The 23,649-nt window shown below is 41.4% G+C and overlaps 2 protein-coding genes across 2 annotated transcripts in view; both read right to left on the reverse strand.

Annotated features, from left to right (window-relative positions):
- Nucleotides 1–23,649, reverse strand: part of TUBB1 (tubulin beta 1 class VI) — a 917,325-nt gene that overhangs the window by 354,513 nt on the left and 539,163 nt on the right. The gene's annotated exons all lie outside the window — the stretch shown is intronic.
- The window catches only part of PHACTR3 (phosphatase and actin regulator 3), a 152,124-nt gene that overhangs the window by 80,377 nt on the left and 48,098 nt on the right, over nucleotides 1–23,649 (reverse strand). The window lies entirely within an intron of this gene.

The raw sequence follows: 23,649 nt of genomic DNA on the forward strand, positions 1-23,649 counted from the left end.
GCATGAAACCAGTTCGCGGGCTGGATCTGGCCCCCGGGCCTTGTGTTTGACATGTCTGATCTAAGGGAACACCTGCTGCCAGCATCATCTTCCCATCATCCTGTGCGCTCCTACAGGGAGGGCCTTCTCAGGGTACCTCCGGTTAATGAATGCCGGCGGGTTATTCCCAGGGGAAGGGGGTTTTCTGTGGGTGCACCTGCCTTATGGAACCAACTACCTACGGAACTTAGGACTGCCCCCGACCTTCGCTCATTTCGCCGGGACCTGAAAACTTGGCTCTTCGAGCTGTTTGGCCCAGACTGAGGGTTTTTTTTAATTTTAATTGGGTTTTAGATTTACTTTGGGGGCTTGAATTTAATTAATTGTTTTAATTGATTTTAATTTTTGTATTTCATGGTTTTAACTGCCCTGTAAACCACCCTGAGTCCTACGGGAATAGGGCGGTATACAAATTCAATAAATAAATAAATAAATAAATAAATAAATAAATAAATAAATAAATAAATAAATAAATAGGCTGTGAGTTTAAGAATTTAATCTTATATGCATTTAGGAAGGAATAAGTGTTCCTCACTATGAAATATATAAGATGGAATAAGATGGAGCTTAGGCAGTCCTGCCCACAAATATTTTCAGCATGCTACTTGCTAATAAACAAACAGAATTAAAAAACACTTTTAAAAAAATTACACTGCTTTATAATAGGATGGATGGATGGACAAAGACATGGACTCAACCATCTGAAGAGTCATCTAAGAAGTTGTCACTTGCTAGAATGCTCTATTCAGAAAAGCTTAGTCAATATCAATGTTTTGAACTTTTTAAAGTGCTAGATGAAAACCTTTCTGTTAACTTGTCTCTTGATATAATTTGGTGCTTTGCATTTTATCTTCTGGTTCCTGCTTTTTGATTAAGTTATTTTGTTGATTGCATTTATTTGCTCTTATAAACTGCTCTGTAATCCATTCAGGATGAAGGTTGGAATGAAAAAGTCTTAACTAAATGGAAACTTACAATGGGGAACATGAAATATTAAATAGTTACCCCTCTACAGCTACAACTTCTAATCTTCAACTATAACAATATATTCTTCTTAGTCAGATAGGGGGAGAAAATGGTGTTGCTAGCTTTCAACTTTCCTTAACCCCAATAAGCAAAATCCATAGTAGGGAATGACAAGTTTTTCTTCAGAACAATTTGGAGAGACAGTATAATTTTCTAAGAGAGATAAACAGATATAATGAGCTTTGGAGTAAAGATAAAACTGAATGTCTAGAGTAACATTGGGGCTGAATATATTCAATGCATCGTGTCTCTTTATGCAAATCCTTGAAGAAGTAAACAGAACATGAAGTGGAAGAAGCAAGTATATAACTGTTTTGTAGGAATCGGAGATTACACTTCAATCTTAAATGACAGTGGAAATGTTGGCTTGCAAGATGGACATGCTATCCTGTAGAAACAACTCTCTCCCTCTCTGACACTTCTATTCTTAGTTATTCTCCAATTCTAACCAAATGTTCTTGTTTCTTTCTCTTCCCTTCACCCTCATCATCTCTCTTCTGGTGGGGAGGGGGAGAAGAAATCATTTTTAACTCCCCAAGGGGTTTAGTGTTGTTCATGGAGCATAAAGATGCTCACAGTAGTATAGCGCAAGCTCAGAATGCCAAGCAGCACTTACAGTAAATAATAGTAATTACTAATGTCTCTTCGGTTTTTCTTGTCACAAAAGCCTCAATTCATTAATGCTATTTAATGCCATGGAGGGTTCATTATCTGCACTCAGGAAGCATAATGAAGGGTTTACACTGAACACCAGGATCCTTTAGTAGGAGAGCAATGCTCATCTCACAGACAATAGATTACTACCAAAAAAGTGTGAGGGCCTCAGGCATCAGGCAGGGATGAATTAATTTAAGAGGAGACAAGAAAAATAGTTGAAAGAGAGAAACTCCCATCACAAGATAGCTGGAAGGGAATTAAAGGCCAGAAACCATTGCTATGGCAACAGCTTCCAGGATTCTTTTCTGAGGAAACAGAGATGGTACCACATGGAAGATACAAGGCGTATCCTGCAAAGGAGCGCCAGAAAGGATGAAGAAATCCTTGCTTTATTTCTTTAGGAAGTCTCTGTCCATATTTTTATAGCTATCCAGATGTGACATGAGAAATGAGCCTTGTTCAGCCAGATATCATAAGGATGTTTTGGAATGTGAGAATTGAAATCTTAACCAATTCAACACCAGGGATGTTTTCTAAATTGGACAACAGAGAGTGCTGATAAGTTGTCAGTCTGCTCTTATCCTCTTCCTTCACAAGCATGGTGCTTAATCTTTCCCCACAGAGATAACTATAAGGGAACTTAAAACTCTTCTGCCATCAAATAAAAGTACAATTACTCCAAGGTGTATAGTGTGCTGGCATCCCAGTGTGCAGAGACCTCTTCCTGCAAAAAGTAGGAGGACCCCGAGCTTAGGTTGGTTGGAGCAAATTTTCAGGCTTACTATCAAGACCCAACATCTTATCCCTGAGAGTAGCTGAAAGAACAACAGCAGCTAATAACTGGTTTTGTTGAATTAGACCAAACTAGCTGACTGACACTTTGGGACATGATGAATTAGATGTGTTAGACATGCAATCCCAAAATTCTCGCCTTTCCCAACTTGCATTTTTCAATTATAATAGTAAATCAAGTTTATTTTATTATATACCTACCATTAAGAATAATTATATACATTATTATATATCTACAATTAGAATAAAAATAACTGTACTATGATGTGCTAAAATCAGTTGAAAAATCACAATATAAAATGTAGGTGAGAGCCAGTTTAATATAGTAGTTAAGATACCAGGATAAAGACTGAGAAACCCTGCAGTGACCCTGGGCCAGTCACTCTCTCTCTCAGCCCTAGGAAGGAGGCAATGGCAAAACACTTCTGATATCTTGCCAAGAAAACTACAGGGATTTAATCGCCAGGAATCAACACTGAGGCAGAAAAGCACCTCCTCTCTGCCAAACTGCTTGTAGTTCCCAGAGTTCTAAAAATGTTTTTATTTTGTACGGAGTAACAGAATACAGCATTAATTCACAAAAACAGCATATAAAATGTGTATCAAAATATAAAACATCAGAACAGCGAATTCTTTTAAAAATGCACAATACGAATGATGAATAAAATGAGTAAAATAAAATTATTATTTTATTATTTTTAGGAGTAAAAAATTGTTGATAGCACATTGGAAGATTCTGGGATGAGGAAGGATGACCTAAGCCAGGGGTCTGCAACCTTGACAACTTTAAGAATTCTGGGATCTGAAGTCCACAAGTCTTAAAGTTGTCAAGGTTGCAGACCCCTGACCTAAGCCGATCCAGCTGACTGCCTAATATTATTCTGCAGCTTGACAGATGGTCAAAAAAGTCAAAATGGTGGCCATAGCAGCATAATTAAGGCCCAACCCTACCACACGTGTAACAATGTTGCTTCCAGATACAAAGCGGTGTGGCTTCAACCGTGTTGCTTTGACATCATCTTGTGGGTTTTTCCCCCCTCCCTGTGGATACCGCTGACATCGGGATTATGTAGAGACCATTTTGCTCAGAACATTTTCACAATTTCTCCAGAATTCCCAATAATGTCCCTGAAAAAGTACCCTTCCCTCTCCTTCCTCAGTGCCTCTGGGCAATCTGTGAACTGCCAAAGCAATAGTCAAGAATGTTCAATATATTAACATGGACTTTTCATCTATTCAGGAGGATAATTAATGATGATAGTTATTCTGTTCAACCATCCTCATCTCTCTATAGGTAGCCCTTGAGTTATGACCATTCCTTCAGTGACTGTTCAAAGTTACAATAGTGCCAAATGAGGGGGACTTGTGACTGATCCTCAGAGTTGCAGCTGTGGGCAGGTTCCCCATGGTCAAGTGATCGCAATTCAGTTGTTTGGCAGCTGGCTGGTTGCAGCATCCTGTGATCATGTCATCACCATTGTGACCTTCCCTGCTAGCTTACCACAAGTAAAGTCAATGGGGAAGCCAGCAAGAGGTTGCAAGTCACTCCTGCAAGTTGGTTTTTTCACCAACCTTACTTGCCCATAGGGACACGGTGGCTCAGTGGGTTAGGACGCTGAGCTTGTCGATCAGAAGGTCGGCAGTTTGGCGGGTCGAATCCCAAGTGCCACATAGCAGAGTGAGTGCCTGTTACTCGTCCCAGCTTCTGCCAACCTAGCAGTTCGAAAGCACGTAAAAATGCAAGTAGAAAAATAGGGACCACTATGTGGGAAGGTAACAGTATTCCGTGTGCCTTTGGCGTCCAATGCCGGCCACATGACCACAGAGACGTCCTCAGACAAGCGCTGGCTCTTCGGCTTTGAAACGGAGATGAGCACCGGCCCCTAGAGTTGGAAACAACTAGCACGCATGTGTGGGGGAACCTTTACTTTACCTTAATCTTGCTTAGTCTACCCACCCATACTCCATGCTATCCACCCACCAGCCTATAGATTTTGCCTGCCTCCTACCTCTTACCACACTGCAGTCATGTGAAGTCCTCACTTAATGGTCCATGCAGTCCTGCGTTACCAAGGCAATCGGGAGTGCTGGTATTGCCATCTCTAAGTGATGCAGTCACTTGACATCATGCCTTATGACCACATCAGTTAGCAACAGAAATTTCAGTCCCAATTGCCATCGTAATCTGAGGACTAGCTGTACTCTCCACTACAATATTTTAGCAAGTGTCTTTTCAATTTTCTTTGGTTCAATTGCTACAGCATTACTTTTCATGATGCAGCTTTGAAATGACCAGTCGATCTTCTCAGAAGATTTTAAGTCAGAGTGAATGAAAAAAGTTCATTCATTCTGCTAATAATTTACTGGTTGTAAATTACAACCAGGGTGAACTTGATCAACTTCAGAATTCAACTTTATTCAGAATTTGGATCCAGAACCCAACTGTACTAAATACTTCATAGAACAAAACCAAAAGGTTAGTGTCAGCGCTGCTAACATCGGATGTTTTTGCATTGACAACAGATGGAGATGCAACTATTTCCTCTTTTGCTTTCAGAGTTACAGTAGATGATGCTGGGGGGAAGAATGTGTATGAGAGTCTGGCTAGACATAATAATACTGAACCCATTGTGAGAACCAAGGTTATTGAAATAAGAGATGATAAAGAATTGGCGGGCTGGAGAGCTGGAGGGAAAGCCCGCATTTCAAACTAATTGGAGAATGTGATTTATGACTGTTAAGGGGGGGAGGGAATTGTGCTTTGATACTATGTACTCAGGGGAGGGGAACTCAGTTTTTGGCTTCAATTATGTTAGTACCGATGCTATGCTACTCAAATAAAGATTCTTTAAGGTAAACAATGCCTCGAAGTTCTTTGAAGAGTTTCATCTGTCGGAACCATGACAGTTAGTACATTAAAGAATCCAGTGGTGTCTCAGATGCGCATCACATATTTTGCATCTATGCACTAACAGGCATAATTTTAGTCTCCCGAAAGAGACTGATGGCAGGAGACATAGCATATTGGCCTTCAGCAAGCACATGTGCCACGTGTGAAAACATTAAAAAAGTAAGTTGTTCGGTGGCACATTTATCCCCCCAAGAAACATTATGACATTACAAGGGTGGGAAGTACATCATAACATTTCCTATGACTAATCCATGAAGTTTGAAACTGACAAATGCCTCCACATCACATTGTCCAGCAGAGAAATTGCTTTGGCACTCGCCATCCAATTTTTTGGGAAAGTGAGATTTGTTAGCTGTATGGAAAGTCTGCCTCAAATACACTCTTAGGGCAGTGCCTCAATGACTGGCCACATTTGGTCCAGTTTGGTCTAGTGGTTAAGGAACTAGACTAGAAAGCAGGAGACTGCGAGTTCAAGTCCTGCCTCCGCCATGAAAGCCAGCTGGAGACTTTGGCTAGTTACACTCTCTCTCTCTCTCTCTCTCTCTCTCTCTCTCTCTCTCTCTCTCTCTCTCAGCCAACCCACCTCAGAGGGCTGTTGTTGTGGGGAAAATAGGAAGAGAAAGGTGTTTTGAATATGTTTGCCTGCTTGAGTTATTTGTATAAATAATAAAGACGGGATACATGTATACATTCATACAAATAAAGCAAAAAATAAATCTAGGTGTTCCTCAACTTATGACCACAACTGAACCCAACATTTCTGTTACTAAGCAAGACAGCTGTTAAGTGAGTTTTGCTGCATTTTATGGCCCTTTCTTACCACAGTCGTCAAGTGAAATCAATGCAGTTTTTCCGGTCCACAAGTTCTTATTGTCTTCCTTGTATATATACTCTTTTGCTCTTGTTTTGGGGCCTGACATTCTACTGGGGGGGAGGGGGAATAATTGTTCTCGCTTCAGATAACTTTCGCTTTCTACCTTTCCTCTCCCACCTCTGTCCCCTTGAGAAAGGAATGTGTCTCCCTTATCAGGGAGACGGTTACAGAGAAACAAAACTGGAGAAGACCTTCAGATGGGCACCAACTTGTGTCAGTTACCCGCTCATCGTGCCACGTGTGGATTGACTGGATTTCAAATGGACAATATGACACTGGTGGGAGGAGGAACATTGCTTGCTTAACTACACCGTTTGAGCGGGATTTTCCCCAGATCTCGCCTTGACTTCCCTGCTGTCCCTGACCCCTAATGAAAGATTCCTTTTGAGACAACGCCTGTTTCAAGAGTTCTGCTTTCTTGGGTGGTTAGCTGAGGTGGGTCCTTACACAGTTTTTCAGATAGTAACACAGTTATAGAGTGACTTCAATGGCTTCCCCATTGACACTGCTTGTCAGAAGGTCGCAGCAAGTTGATCACATGACCCTGGGACACTGCAACCGTCATAAATACGAACCAGTTGCCAAGCATTCAAATTCTGATCACGTGGCTGTGGGGAATGATGCAATAGTTGTAAGTGTGAAAAGGGGTCATAAGTCACATTTTTCAGGGCCGCTGTAACTTTGAATGCCCGCTAAATGAAAGGTTATAAGTTGTAAGTCAAAGATTACTTGTAAAATATTTAAAATTTTGGAAGACAGAGGGGGGAAAAACAGGAGTATCTGAAGAATATTGGTCTCTCTTTCTGTAAGTGTTCGTATATTTTGCAATGGGCATGTCAGTGACTCAGAGCAGCTCAATTCTCTTTTGAATGTACAAAGAGTGTAGCTTTTTCAATGTGAACATGTGCTTGACAATTGCATGTGAGGTCATCTCAGCACTTGCTGTTTCGTGGAATGACCAGGGCCTGCTGTGTCCTACTGCAAAGAAAAATCAATAAAAGACAGCATGTCTTTGGTGCACATGAAAGAATAAGTCCTTCTCTGCTGTAAACAGCAATTACTGGATTTAGGCCAGTCCTTATGACTGGACGACCTACCCTTAACTCTAACTGGTTGTGGCTTACATTTAAAAATTGCTGCAGTCATTTGGGTTCCTGGGAAATTCTTGAAGTGACAGCAAGTTTTTCTCTCAGAGCTGATTGCCATGCTATTAAAGCATACAACACCAGCCAGCCTTCCAGAAATGGCAGCATTTTAGGCAGTGTTGGGATTCAAACATGTGAACAACCGGTTCTCTGTGTGGATGCCACTTCCGGAAGTCCATTCTGTGCCGGGGCAACAAAAGATTAGCTACCGGTTCTGCCAAACTGGTGGGAACCAGCTGAATCTCACCACTGATTTTAGCACATGTGTGGTATGCAGGTGGAATAACTTACCTTTGAATCTATCTTTATATGAGGATTTCCCAACTTTGCCCACTTTAAGATGTATGGACATCAATTCCCAGAATTCTACAGCCGGTGTGCTGGCTGTAGAATTCTGGGAGTCGGAAGTCCACACGTCTTAAAGCGGGCAAGGTTGGAAATATACTGCTCTACTTCAAAATCTCCCAGCCCTTCCTGACAGCATTGCTTTCTACAGAGGAATTATTGTTTTGCCCTGCTTGCTCCAGGAAATGCAACACTCTAACATGCAAACCCACAAATTTATCCTCCACAACAATTTGTCTGTCCATGTGAATTCACTATTAGAATCTACTCAAAATAAACTAGTAATTTTCAGCTTGACAAATCTGATTCCCGGTGATTATGTCAAGCTTTGGCAATAACACATAAACATATTGTCCAATGCCTTTTTTCCATTAGACTATTTTTTTTTAATTTTCAGGCTAGCCTACCATCTCAACTTTCCAAATAGCTTCCAATCTATGTATAATAAAATAATTCAAACATTAACCAAGTTTAATCTTGCTTAGAAGGAACGCGGTGGCTCAGTGGGTTAGGACGCTGAGCTTGTCAATCAGAAGGTCGGCAGTTTGGCGGGTCGAATCCCAAGTGCCGCGTAACAGAGTGAGCACCTGTTACTCGTCCCAGCTTCTGCCAACCTAGCAGTTCGAAAGCACGTAAAAATGCAAGTAGAAAAATAGGGACCACTACGGTGGGAAGGTAACAGCGTTCCATGCGCCTTTGGCGTCTAGTCATGCCGGCCACATGACCACGGAGACGTCCTCGGACAAGCACTGGCTCTTTGGCTTTGAAACGGAGATGAGCACCGGCCCCTAGAGTCAGAAATGACTAGCACGCATGTGCGGGGGAACCTTTACCTTTACCTTAATCTTGCTTAGTCTTTTTGAATTCACCCAAGATCACCTAGACTAGAGATTGTGAAGCTCTTGGTATGCTCTCCGTCGTTAGTTGTTTGCTTACAGATGTTTCATTACCCAACCAGGTAACATCATCAATCCAAGTGAGTGTGAACTTTTCTGCTTGTTTATATATATATTTATATGTTCCTCTGTCCTGGTCCTATTAGATCTCTCAGCAGCTTTCGATACCATCGACCATGGTATCCTGCTGCGGCGTCTCAGGGGGTTGGGAGTGGGAGGCACCGTTCTACGGTGGTTCTCCTCCTACCTCCAGGGCCGCTCGCAGTCGGTGTTGACAGGAGGGCAGAGATCTGCACCGAGGTCTCTCATTTGTGGAGTTCCTCAGGGGTCGGTCCTCTCGCCTCTCCTGTTCAACATCTATATGAAGCCGCTGGGCGAGATCATTCGTGGTTTTGGGGTGGGGTATCACCAGTACGCTGATGATACCCAACTTTTTCTTTCCACCCCGAACCAACCCAGTGATGCCCTCTCCGTGATGTCCCGGTGCCTGGAGGCGGTTCAGGTCTGGATGGGGAGAAACAGGCTTCGTCTCAATCCCGCCAAGACTGAGTGGCTGTGCATATCGGCATCTCGGGTTAACCAAGTTATTCCATCTCTAACGATGGGGGGTGAGGTGTTACCCCCCGTTGATAAGGCTCGCAACCTGGGTGTCCTCCTGGACTCACGGCTCAATTTTGAAGACCACATAGGAGCCGTGACCAGGGGGGCTTTTGCACAGGTTCGCCTGGTGTGCCAGTTGCGTCCCTATCTGGACCGAGACGCCCTACGCACAGTTACTCATGCGCTTGTGACCTCCCATTTGGACTACTGTAACACTCTCTACATGGGGCTGCCCTTGAAGACCACTCGGAGGCTTCAACTGGTGCAGAATGCGGCCGCGTGAGTCCGGGGTATTTGAGGGAACACCTGCTGCCGGCATCAAACGCCCTTTGCCCAGTGCGCTCCCACAGGGAGGGTCTGCTCAGGGTTCCGCCGGTGAGAGGTTGCCGGCGGGTGACACCCAGGGATAGGGCCTTCTCAGTGGGAGCGCCTGCCCTCTGGAACCAGCTGCCGGTGGAGTTGAGGACTGCCCCCGACCTCCGATCATTCCGCCGGGGCCTGAAGACCTGGCTCTTTGAGCTCTCGGGCCCAGGCTGAGGAGGAAATTTTTAACTGGGGTTTTTAAGAGTACAGGGTTGATTTAATATTTTTTAACTTGGTTTTTAACTTTTGTATGTTTGATTTTTAACTCCCTGTAAACCGCCCTGAGTCCTCAGGGAAAGGGCGGTATATAAATGTAATAAAATAAAATAAATAAATAAATAAATATATGGCAGTTTGCCTTATCATGGTTTCCTCCTTGGTGGTTCCTTGATTATAGTACTTTTTTTCTGCCTGATTGTTTGTCTAGTGTTAATCCATGCTTATCTGAGTGTTGGCTGCTAAAAGGGATGTGTTCTAATCATTTTGTTTCCTTTCTAAGTTTTTTTAATCATCTTGTTTCAGTGGTTCATAAATGTGGTTTACCTCTATGAGTCTGTTGATTTTTGATTTGTATGAATTACCAGTTGCTAGGAATTCCTTAGTGTTTTCTGATTCAGCTTGATCTAAAATTCTAATAATTTCCCAGTTGAAACGGTGGTTGAGTCTGATTGTGTGATGTGAGATTAAACAGATTCCATCATGTCTTCTGACTGCTAGTGGGTGTTTATTGATGCGCTCTGCTACTCTTGCTTGGAAAGCAAGAGGAAAATCGACAAAAAACAAGAAAAGAATTGTAAGACTTTTGATAAGCAGGATGAGAGAAACACATGGACTTCACTTGTCATTATCATCACCACCACCACACCATCACTGCCATCTTGGCTTTCAACAATTTCCATGCATGGTGTTATTTAAAACAGCATGTCTTCTGAACAGCTTGCAAAGTAGGATGTCTTTCCAGCCATCTGTAGAAATTCCCTATCAATTTTGCAGCCTACTTCACTCAACAATATGGTTTCACCAGCCACATTCTGAGCAATGGCAATTTTCCACTTACTTGCACTCTTTTAATTTCAATTATATTCTCCTTATTTTGTATTGCACCATTGGATTGTACATATACCTTCAAGTGTATATCCTTTGTTTTGCATCAGGAGAGGCTGAACTGAATGGTTAGAGTAGGATAATAATAATAATAATAATAATAATAATAATAATAATAATAATAATAATAATAATAATAATAATAATAACAACAACAACAACAACAACAACGCTAACGATAACGATGATGATGATGATGATGATGATGATGATGATGATGATGATGATGATGATGATGTTGGAAGGGACCTTGGAGGTCTAGTCCAACCCCCTGCTCAGGCAGGAAAACCTATACCATTTCAGACAAATGGCTCTCCAGTCTCTTCTTAAAAACTTCCAGTGTTGGAGCATTCACAACTTCTGGAGGCAGATTGTTTCACTGATTAATTGTTCTAACTGTCAGGAAATTTCTCCTTAGTTCTAGGTTGCTTCTCTCCTTGACTAGTTTCCATCCGTTGCTTCTTGTCCGGCCTTCAGGTGCTTTGGAGAATAGCCTGACTCCCGCTTCTTTGTGGCAGCCCCTGACATATTGGAACACTGCTATCATGTCACTCCTCATCCTTCTCTTCATTAAACTAGACATACCCAATTCCAGCAACCGTTCCTTATGAGTTTTAGCTTCCAGTCCCCTGATCATCTTAGGTTTAGTCTTAGTTTTGCTTTATGGAGGGTCAAAGTTCCTATAGACTGCAGCTAATGGTTATGTGAAGGGCCCATTTCTGAAAATGAATATTTTCATATGGACCATTTCTACCAAGACAATCATTTTCCAAACAGTTAGGGTCTCATGGTATCAGGCATGCAGAACCTTCGGCTGTATAGAGTTCAAACTAGCTACTTTATTGTTCTCTGCCTATAATACAGGAATCTTCTCAGGCTGGCAGCTTTCACCTGGGAAAAACCAGATAAGGCTCATTCAGGTGAAGTCAGACCTGGCCCTCTTGTTAGGCTAACTCCCCTTTTGACCCCTCTTCCCAATACATGGCAGCCATTTGGTGAGAAGCCTTGCAACTTCTCTCAAAATTCAAGATGTGCTCTGGAGGTCCAAATGGCTGCCTTCTCCAGTAGCAAGGAAAAGTTTTGGGAGCTCATTATTTAAAAATGAGATCTTTCTCACATTGTCACCACTCTTCTGTGTAACTTTTCCAGGTTGAGGAGCAAGTTAAAGAAAATTTGAGATTGAGGAACAACTGTTTTTTTTCTTCTTTATGTAAAGCAGGGGTCTTCAAACTTGGCCCTTTTATGACTTGTGGACTTCAACTTGAAGTCCACAAGTCATAAAAGGGCCGTGTTTGAAGGTCCCTGATGTAAAGGAATAGATCATCCTGATAGCAGGTAGTCCTCAATCACAATTGAACACAAAAGTTCTGTTGCTAAGAGAGATATTTGTTAATTTTGCCCCCTTTTACAACCTTTCTTGCCACAGTTGTTAAATGGATCGCTGCAATTGTTAAGTTAGTAACTCGGTTGTTAAGTGAATCTGGCTTCTCCATCGACTTTGCTGGTCAGAAGGTTGCCAAAGGGGATCACATGATCACGTGGAACTCTGCAACTCATAAATGTGGGTCAGTTGCCAAGCACCAAAATTTTGATCACTTGAGCGTGGGGATGCTGCAATGGTTGTAAGTGTGAAAATGGTCACTCTTTTCAGCGTTGTTGTAACTTGAACATTCACTAAAGGAATTGTTATAAATCGAGGACGACATGTATATCGATATTCCATAATTTAAGCCGAGAAAATTTTGGAACTAAAAAAGTAACATTGTAGTTTTTGCCTAACAATCTGTCTTATGAATGGCCTAGAGATAGTAGTGTTGTGTGCAGCATGAGAAGAATCTGGCAATTCTTTTTTTTTTTCGTATATTCATCTCTTTTTAAATAGAATATTTATATTGCTTCACACTGGGAACTGCAGTAAGTCTCAGTATGGGATCAGTTGGCATCCTCCAAAAAAAGAAGGAAAGAAGATCTATTTCAGATGAGCTGGAGGAACAAAAAAACCCACTGCATGTGGCTTTCTCTTCCTTCAGAAACAGTGTGATATCTAAAGAGCTTCCAAATTCGTTAAAAGGTGTGAAATGTTTTTAATCTTTTGAGTCTGCACTACAATTAGAAAGAGTCTTACTATTAGAGATGGATGAATTCACCAAAGATCTCTCCAAAAAAAACCTTCCTTCTTATCATCCAAGTATGCTGGAAACCTCCTCCAGATCACCAGTCCTCTAACCAAAGGTGAGATGGTTAGAGAGAAGGACAAAGAATTATAATAAAAAGGCCTATTTCCCTCAATAAACTAAACAAATAGTAAACTAAATAGCTAATTTAACATAGGCAGGAAAAACAAATGCACAGGTACAGTATAGGTCAGGGGTAGGCAAACTCGGCTCTTTTATGACTCATGGACTTCAATTCCCAGAATTCCTGAGCCAGCTATGCTGGCTCAGGAATTCTGGGAGTTGAAGTCCATGAGTCATAAAAGAGCAGAGGTTGCCTACCCCTGGTATAGGTGGTACCTTGCTCAATAGTAGCAACTGTGAGAGACTCCTAGTGGACAATCACTTCAATATGAGCCAGCAGTGTGCTGCAGCTGCCAAAAAAGCCAACACAGTGCTAGGCTGTATTAACACAGGGATAGAATCAAGATCACGTGAAGTGTTACTACGACTTTACAAGGCCTTGGTAAGGCCACACTTGGAATACTGCATCCAGTTTTGGTCATCACGATGTAAAAAAGATGTTGAGACTCTAGAAAGAGTACAGAGGAGAGCAACAAAGATGACAGTTAGGACAATTAACCAGTGGAACAACCTGCCTCCAGAAGCTGTGAATGCTCCAACACTGGAAGTTTTTAAGAAGAGACTGGACAGCTATTTGTCCGAAATAGTATAGGTTTTCCTGCCTGAGCAGTGGGTTGGACTAGATGACCTCCAAGGTCCCTTCCAACTTTTTTATTATTATTATTATTATTATTATTATTATTATTATTATTATTATTATTATCATCATCATCATCATCATCATCATCATCATCATCATCAAATGCTATGACTGGAGGCTAAAACATATAAGGAACGGTTGCTGGAATTGGATATGTCTAGCCTAATGAAGAGAAGGATGAGGGGGGGGACATGATAGCAATCTTCCAATATCTCAGGGGCTGCCACAAAGAAGAGGGAGTCAAGCTATTATCCAAAGCACCTGAAGGCAAGACAAGAAGCAACGGATGGAAACTAATCAAGGAGAGAAGCAACCTAGAGCTAAGGAGAAACTTCCTGACAGTTAGAACAATGAATCAGTGGAACAACCTGCCTCCAGAAATTGTGAATGCTCCAACGCTGGAAGTTTTTAAGAAGAGACTGGAGAGCCATTTGTCTGAAATGGTATAGGTTTTCCTGCCTGAGCAGGGGGTTGGACTAGATGACCTCCAAGGTCCCTTCCAACTTTATTATTATTATTATTGTAAAGACCTAGATGGAGATGTAGGGTTGAAGGAATTAAAAAAGAAAAGTGATTGTCCTCTTACTAGATGACCTCCAAGGTCCCTTCCAACAACAACATCTTCTTCTTCTTCTTCTTCTTCTTCTTCTTCTTCTTCTTATTATTATTATTATTATTATTATTATTATTATCATCATCATCATCATCATCATCATCATCATCATCATCATGTAAACTAAACTTTGGCAACATTGAACTGCTTCGGTCAGTAAACTTTAGAGCATTCCTTCAACAGTGCTCCTAATAGTTACTCTTGAGACGGGTAGTATTCCAACTCTTTTAGGGTATGATCTCTTGAGACGGGTAGTATTCCAACTCTTTTAGGGTATGATCATCATCATCATCATCATCATTATGTAAACTAAACGTTGGCAACATTGAACTGCTTCGGTCAGTAAACTTTAGAGCATTCCTTCAACAGTGCTCCTAATAGTTACTCTTGAGACGGGTAGTATTCCAACTCTTTTAGGGTATGATCTGAAGGTATTTCTGGTTTCACAGTTCCTGTCAAAAAAGCAAATAGAAGACCTCACCAAGAGGACTTTTGTGCAGCTTTGCCTTCATTCCTATCTCGGTCAGGATGTCCTGGCAATGATGATTCATGTACCGATCACCAAACACTTAGTCTGCTCTGTGTGAGGCTGCCTTTGGAGATTTCTCAGAAGCTACAGCTGGTTCAAAACACAGCATAAAGGCCATATCAGAGTAGAATTCACCAACCCTGAAATTGCTGGCTGGACCCAGTTCAAAATGCTAGGCATCTCTTTTAAAGCCCTTTATGGCATTGCACCAGGTTTCATCAGACAACATCTTGTCAAGAAAGAATTTGCCCAGCTAAAACAAATCCCTAATCAGAACCTATTGAGCATCCCCACTGGCACTCTGCAAGAGTCTGTGTGACATGAGCCAGATGGCAGACCTCCTTGGTAGCGGCCTCTGCCTTTTGGAAGACTTCATCCCCAGGAGTAAGAACAGTTCCCCTTTTCCCTGAATTGGGGAGGCAAGTTTAAAAAACCATGTTATTCCAGTGGGTATTCGTCCCTAGCTTATCCAGGTGCCCCCTTGAATATTTTATTTTTTATTTGTTCGGGATATATGCTATGGTTTTTAACTGTATATACAGGTTGCATTCTTCATTTCATTATCCAGAGTCTTAGCTGATTGTGGCAGCTTATAAATATGGGAGGGAGGGAGGGGGGAGATAGATAAATAGATAGATAGATAGATAGATAGATAGATAGATAGATAGATAGATAGATAGATAGATGGATGGATGGATGGAAGGAAGGAAGGAAGGAAGGAAGGAAGGAAAAGAAAGAAAGAAAGAAAGAAAGAAAGAAAGAAAGAAAGAAAGAAAGAAAGAAAGAAAGAAAGAAAGAAAGATGGATGGAGGATAGGTTGATAGATATGCTTCAAATCTAGGTTGTAACTTGAATTTTTTAAGATTTTGTTTAAATAATGAAAGATGTAGCTCTTGGCTTTATTTTTAAAATACTGCAGCAGATTGCTTGACCCTGATTTAGTAGAGAGTGAATAACAGCAGTGTAATTGCAACTAGAATTTTGGAATAGATAAGCATGGTAGTTAATACGTCCACTTACCTATCCTTTCAGACCACTGAACTAGCTTCATGCCACCTTGCATGTGTCTACACTGCTGTGTTCCTTCTACCAACTAAGACAGCCATCCCTCCCTCTGAGATGGTCAATGCAGTGTCATGAAAAGGAGAAATAATAATAATAATAATAATAATAATAATAATAATAATAATAATAATAATAATAATAATAATAAAGTTGGAAGGGACCTTAGAGGTCATCTAGTCCAACCACCTGCTCAGGCAGGAAACCCTATACCATTTCGGACAAAAGGCTGTCCAGGCTCTTCTTAAAAATTTCCAGTGTTGGAGCATTCTCAGCTTCTGGAGGCAGGTTGTTCCACTGGTTAATTGTTCTAACTGTCAGGAAGTTTCTCCTTAGTGCTAGGTTGCTTCTCTGTTTGGTTAGTTTCCATCCGTTGCTTCTTGTCCTGCCTTTGGGCGCTTTGGAGAATAGCTTGACTAATTGCTCAGGTCCTCAACCCCCTTTCTTCTCTCATTGCATTTGCATGTCACTTTTGAGTTCCACAACTGTAAGACAACATCTGTTCTGCAGTCCCAAACTGCCTTTGCAGGGAGTGTTTCTTGAGGGGAAAGGACTGATTGCGAATCAGCCTTCATATCAGCTTCATGGCAGTGTCAGGACACAAGAATGGGATGCTGATCTCAGATTGGAGATTTCACTCTGTTGCACGTATAGAAGGAAGCAAAGTTTCAAGCTACAGTCAGGAAATGATGTAGTTTCCTTCCCTTCTGCTTTAATATGGTGCCACTAATATAAGGAACTTCCCTATGGACGCAAGCCAAGGCAAGGGGGAAAAAGAAATCTTAAGGATTTAAGATGTTTGCTACTGCCTGCAACGGCTTTCTAGAATTCTTCGAAATAAGGGAAGACTAATTGCTAGGAGTTTTAAAAGGTAAGTATTCTTTGGAGATAGAACGTGTGTGTTAAATATTTAATAAGTTGGAGGGAGCATCTCTGCAAAGCTTTTTTCAATTAGTCTCCAACACTTCAAGAGAGCAAGCCAGGCGTGGGAGATCCCTTCGTGAACCACAGCTAAAATATTCGTATTTGCAAATGTAGCCAAATTTAGCTTTGTGCTCTAATGAACAAATTAAAAGATCATTTCCCCCCTATGGCTTTGTTCTTTTACCCATTACAGAGGAGCTGTGCGAGTCGGCTTCTTTCACTCACCAAACAATAAGATAAGGACAGAGCAACTTAATGTTGCTACGTGATGGGCGGCGGGGGGGGGGAATCACTGAGGAAATGTTAAATTGGGGAAGTGTGATTTGTTTTCCTCCCCTCCTTCAAGCAGACAGAAATAATCCATGTAAAACACTTGCTTTTAGGGTGTAAATTAGTGGCAGATGTAGTAGGGTTGCATTTTTAATTTCTTTTTTCTGCTAGTGGCAAGTGATGTGGTGGCTCTTCTGGACGTTTACAACAGTACACTAAGCATAACAGAGAATATCTGCAACCTATACTTTCTAGACTATACCGGTAGCCATCATTCATTTAGTGACGGTTCAAAGTTGCAACGGCAGTGAAAAAAGTGAATTATGACGGCTTTTCACATTGCATCATCCCCACGGTCATGCGAGCAAAATGCAGCCACGAGGCAACGGGCATGTATTTACGACAGTTGCAGTACCCCAGGGTTACATAATCATCTTTTGAGACTTTCTGGCCAGCAAAGTCAATGGGAAAGCGAGATTCACTTAACAACCATGATACAAAATTAACAAATGCAGTGATTCACTTAACAGTGGAGGGCAGGAGGTCATAATATGGGGCAAAGTTCACTTCACAGCTGTCTTGCTTAGCCAAAGAAATCTTGGGCTCCATTCTGGTTATAAATCGAGAACTACCTGTGTATTTTTTTTCCTTCAGAACAGAAGGAAGAACAGAATAACAGAGTTGGAAGGGACCTTGGAGGTCTTCTAGTCCAACCCCTTGCTCAGGCAGGAAACCCTACACCAGTGATGGTGAACCTTTTAGAGACCGAGTGCCCAAACTGCAACCCAAAACCTACTTATGTATTTGTCGGGTGCCGGGTGGGTGTGGCCCATTGGGTGGGCGTGGACCATTGGGTAGGTGTGGCCCATTGGGTGGGCGTGGCTGCAGTGGTAATGGCAGACTGGGTGGGACTAAAAAGTTCAATCAATCAATCCCAACTTTGCAAGATCTTTTTTTTTCCTGTGAGAAGTTGAAATTGATTGATTGAACCTGTTGGGGTTTTTTGCACACGGCAGCAGAGGCCTAAAGCGAAAAGGTTTTATAAAACCCAGCTGAATGCCTAGGACTGGGGCAATGGCGCACGTGCCCACAGAGGCTCTGTGGCACTCGTGCCATAGGTTCGCCACCATGGCCCTATGCTGTTTCAGATGTTCCTAATGTACTGAAGTCGATCCCTGAGATTTTGCTTCCAATTTTTAGCACAGTGATTTAGGGTGAGTTCCAGAATTCTTAAAACAAATTTGAAGGTTACAGGCATGTATGTGTGGATTTTGCCATGGAATTTCCACTTTTAGTGTGGTATGAGCCTTAGGTCAACACTATACATTAATAAATGCAGGTAGTCCTCAACTTACAATCATTCTTTTAGTGACCGTTTGAAGTTACAAAGGTCCAGAAAGAACTAAATTACAACTGGTCCTCACACTTATGACTTTTGCATCAATCCTCACAGTCGCTTGATTAAAATCAGTATACCTAAAACTAAGGAGAAACTTCCTGACATTTAGAACAATTAATCAGTGGAACAACCTGCCTCCAGAAATTGTGAATGCTCCAACACTGGAAGTTTTTAAGAAGAGACTGGACAGTCATTTGTCTGAAATGGTATAGGCTTTCCTGCCTGAGCAGGGGATTGGACTAGATGACCTCCAAGATCCCTTCCGACTCATTATTATTATTGTTATTATTATTATTATTATTATTATTATTATTATTATTATTATTATTATTGTTATTGTTATTGTTGTTGTTGTTGTTGTTGTTGTTGTTATTACTACTACTATTATTGTTGTTGTTGTTATTGTTTTATTATTATTATTATTATTATTATTATTATTATTATTATTATTATTATTATTATTAATCATCGCACAGTCATCCAGATGTTCAGACTGGATTTGGCATTTTTGTCTACCTATCGAGTCCTTACCAAGGACCTGGGATGATGATGATGATGATGATGATGATGATGATGAAAATTCAGGTGCTTGGCAACCGCATTGTCCTGCGGTTATGTGGTCACCGTGTGTCACCTACCCAGCCGGCACCTAACAACAGTCAAAGGGGGAAGCCAGATTTCCTTATGATTCACTTTACAACTGCAGTAATTCATATAACAATGTTGGCCGAAAAAGGTTGTAAAACCAGGCCCAACTCATTTAACTCATTTAGCTTTGCTTAGCACTGGAAATTCTGAACACAGATGTGGTCGTAAGTTGAGGACTGCCTGTATATAGCTCTGACTAAGAGAAATGAGAGGGCTATTTTGAGAAGAGGCGAAGAACCACAGAAAGGAAACTGGAACAATGAGGCAAGGACATGAAATGTCCACCACCCGACTTACTGAAAAAGTAGAGACAGGATTATAAAGGGCTGTGCTCAAAACATTCTGGTTTTACAAAAGGGTATATAAGTGCGTGCTTATATACAAAAGCAGTATGTAGTGTGTGTCACTGCTAAATGCTCAAGTGTCTTCCTTGTATGTTTACACAAATGACTTATTGCTGAAAGCTGCACCCCTCGACACAGAGAAGCTGATACACGATGGCACACGATGATCTTAAGAACCAAGAACTAATAGGGGGGGAAAAAGGTTGTACGTAAAAGCTTCATCACAGAAGTACGCTAGCAAAACCTCTACTTACTCTTTTTATAGAGATTATTTTTAGAAAAATCCTTTCTTAATGCAAAATACAAATACAGGTAGTCCTTGACTTACAACAGTTCATTTAGTGACCATTCAAAGTTGCAATGGAAAAAAGTGACATGTGACTGTTTTTTCACACTTACAACTGTAGCAGCATCCCCACAGTCACGTGATCAGAATTCAGATGCTTGGCAACTGACTCGTATTTATGACGGTTGCCTGTGATCCCCTTTTGCGACCTTCTGACCAGCAAAATCAATGGAGAAGCCCGATTCACTTAATAACCATGTTACTGACTTAAGAACTGCAGGGATTCGCTTAACAACCGTGGCCAGAAAGGTCGTAAAATGGCCAAAACTCACTACATGGGGCTGCCCTTGAGGACCACTCGGAGGCTTCAGCTGGTGCAGAATGCGGCCGCGTGAGTTGTGATGGGGGTTTCCCGATACTCCCATGTAACACCTCTGCTCCGCGAGCTGCATTGGATTCCGGTTGCCCTCCGTGTGAGATTCAAGGTGCTGGTGATGACCTATAAAGCCCTAAATGGCTTGGGTCCGGGATATCTGAGGGAACACCTGCTGCCGGCATCAAGTTCCCTTCGTCCAGTGCGCTCCCACAGGGAGGGTCTTCTCAGGGTGTCACCAGTAAGAGATTGCCGGTGGGTAACACCCAGGGATAGGGCCTTCTCAGTGGGGGCGCCTGCCCTTTGGAACCAGCTGCCAGTGGAGCTGAGGACTGCCCCCGACCTCTGTTCATTCTGCCAGGGCCTGAAGACCTGGCTCTTCGAGCTCTCTGGCCCAGGCTGAGGATTAATCTTATTTTAACTGGGGTTTTATTTATGCAGGGACAAATATAATTTTTTTAAAAATTTGTTTTTAACTTTTGTATCTTGGTTTTTTAATCTCCCTGTAAACCGCCCTGAGTCCTTTGGGAAAGGGCGGTATATAAATGCAATAAAATAAATAAATAATAAATGTCTCGCTTAGCAACAGAAATTTTGGGCTCAATTGTGGTCATTAGTTGAGGACTACCTGTATTCTTGGACAGCTTTATAGAAATGCATCTCAAGTTTTCACACAGATCAAACTTCCTAGAAACCACGCAGGGATGTAACTCAAGGCAAGACATCTTATCATCCTCAGCATCTTGAAAGAAGGACTGTCTAGAAGACTCGTCATCCCTCTGAATCCAATTACTGTGTAGTCAACATGGGACAATATTTTCACTGCAATGTCAGCCATAAATATCACTTGATGTTAATGATCTCTGGCCTCATTCCTAGAGTCATTTATCCCATTGCTTTATGGCCACACATCCTTTTTTTAAGCTTTATCTTCATACAAATGCAATGACAACCACAAAGCTAAAGCACTGTTTTGCTTAGCAAGAGAAATTTTGGACACCACTGTGGTCGTATGTTGAGGACTTCCTATGGTCAACAGCAAACTTATATCCAGCATCATATAACACAATGGTCAAACAGTTGTGTTTATGAAGCTGACGAGCACAAACCAGATAAACCTCGTTCACTATAACTCTTCAGCACCGAGTGCTAGGTGCCTGAACCTGAAGAAGTAAGAGCTACCACAAATGTCTTGGAGTGCCACCTTTTTTTTTTAATAAAATATGATTCTGCACCGAAATATTACCTCATGATCCCAAACAACTGAAACCAATAGCTTTATTTGTACTTTAATTATTATTTTTTCATTCTCTCTCCAGAGCCTACTTTGGAAGTGCTAATTTGAAGCTCGTTTAATTAACGAAGGATTTGCCTTTCTGGTGTGCCTGAGAAGCGAGTCATTTTTTTGCAGTTACTACTAGCAAAGGTTAAAGATGGCAACCGAATGAGCTGAGCAAATTGTGTCCCATCTGCACTCCAGGGCTGGCTATTTGCTTTGCAGCCCAGGGGTTTACGATTTGCTTGAGCAGTAGGGTAAGGGTAGAAAGAGAGCAGAGAGGCTTATGCAGCTTTCTGAATACCTCTGCTTCTATTATATTTGTTTCTTAGTTTGCCAGATTTCCATTCCACCCTAATCTGACAGTCTAATTTAAAAGTGGAGTACAACAGTACAATAAAACATCCTTAAAAATGTATCAGGTAAATGTTGGAAATGTAAACATAACTTAAGGTAAAGGTAAAGGTAAAGGTTCCCCTGCACATGCGTGCTAGTCGTTTCCGACTCTAGGGGGCGGTGCTCATCTCCGTTTCAAAGCCGAAGAGCCAGCGCCTGTCCGAGGACGTCTCCGTGGTCATGTGGCCGGCATGACTAGACGCCAAAGGCGCACGGAACGCTGTTACCTTCCCACCGCAGTGGTCCCTATTTTTCTACTTGCATTTTTACGTGCTTTCGAACTGCTAGGTTGGCAGAAGCTGGGACGAGTAACAGGCACTCACTCTGCTACGCGGCACTCGGGATTCGACCCGCCAAACTGCCGACCTTCTGATCGACAAACTCAGCGTCCTAACCCACTGAGCCACCGCATCCCTTTTAAACATAACTTAGGTACGTATTATCATACCTGGTGGACATGTGACAAGGTAAAGGCCTATTGGAAAAAAATACATGCTTGACTAGAAAAAGTATTAGGAGAACATGTAATATTTAATCCTGATTTTTTTTATTAGGTATAGTACCAGAAAAGATTAATAAGCAAAATTTATACTTGGTTTTACATATTGTAACCGCAGCAAGAATAAGCTATGCGCAATGTTGGAAAAATGAACAAATACCTTCAGAAGAAGAGGTAATAAAAAAGATACTGGAATGCGCAGAGATGGACAGATTAACTATGAGGCTGAAAGATAAAGAAGAAACAGAATATTACCAAAGCTGGAATTTATTCTACAAATGGTTAGAAAAGAGAACCAAAGAATAGGACTTGATTATGTATTAGCGTCTTATGAATCCAGATCGCACGCTATTTGAAAAACTAACATATGTATGTAGAGGTTAAAAAAAAAAAACTTTATACGAGGAAAACATCCACACTGTACAAGTCATTACAGCATTAAAAGTAGTTTTACAGTGGCATCAGTATAGTAACAACATTCGTAGTGCTTTACAGCCCTCTCTTTTCTATAGAATAAATTCAAAATAAAAATCAAATTCAATATAAATTGGGGCTATTACAGGTACTCCTCAACTTATGACCACAATTGAGCCCAAAATTTCTGTTGCTAAATGAGACAGTTGTTAAGTGAGCTTTGCCCCATTTTATGACCTTTCATGCTGCAGTTCTTAAGTGAATCACTGCAGTTGTTAAGTTAGTAGCACAACTGTTAAGTGAAACTGGCTTTACTTGAAGATAATCACATTACCCCAGGACACGGCAACTGTCATAAATACGAGTCAGTTACCAAATGCCTGGATTTTGATCATGGAGATGCCATAACTGTTTGAAAAATGGTCATAAGTCAATTTTTTCAATGCTGTTGTAACTTCAAATTTCACTAAAAGAACTGCTGTAAGTCGAGGACTCTTTTCAACCAATCATTATGAAGTTGTATTTATCAAACTACAAAAGGTCTCAAGATAAGCTTCATTCCATTTTATGGAAGGCCTTGAACATGCTTATAGTTCCCCAAAGTCAAGAAATCAGAAGACATACTATAAACATGCAAGGATGATTATATGCAATAGCAGACTTATATACCGCTTCATAGTGCTTTACAGCTGTCTCTAAGTGCTTTACAGACCATATTGCCCCCAACAATTGTCCTCATTTTACTGACTTCAGAAGGATGGAAAGCTGAATCAACCTTGAGCCAGTGAGACTTTGAACTGCCGAACTGCTGGCAGCCGGCAGTCAGCAGAAATAGCCTGCAATACTCCATCTTAACCACTGCACCACCAAAGCTCCTACTCTGCAAGAAGTACTTACGGTGGTATCATACATATAATAGTATGGATG

Source organism: Vipera ursinii, assembly GCF_947247035.1.
Source record: "Vipera ursinii genome assembly, chromosome: 3".
Taxonomy (NCBI): Eukaryota; Metazoa; Chordata; class Lepidosauria; order Squamata; family Viperidae; genus Vipera; species Vipera ursinii.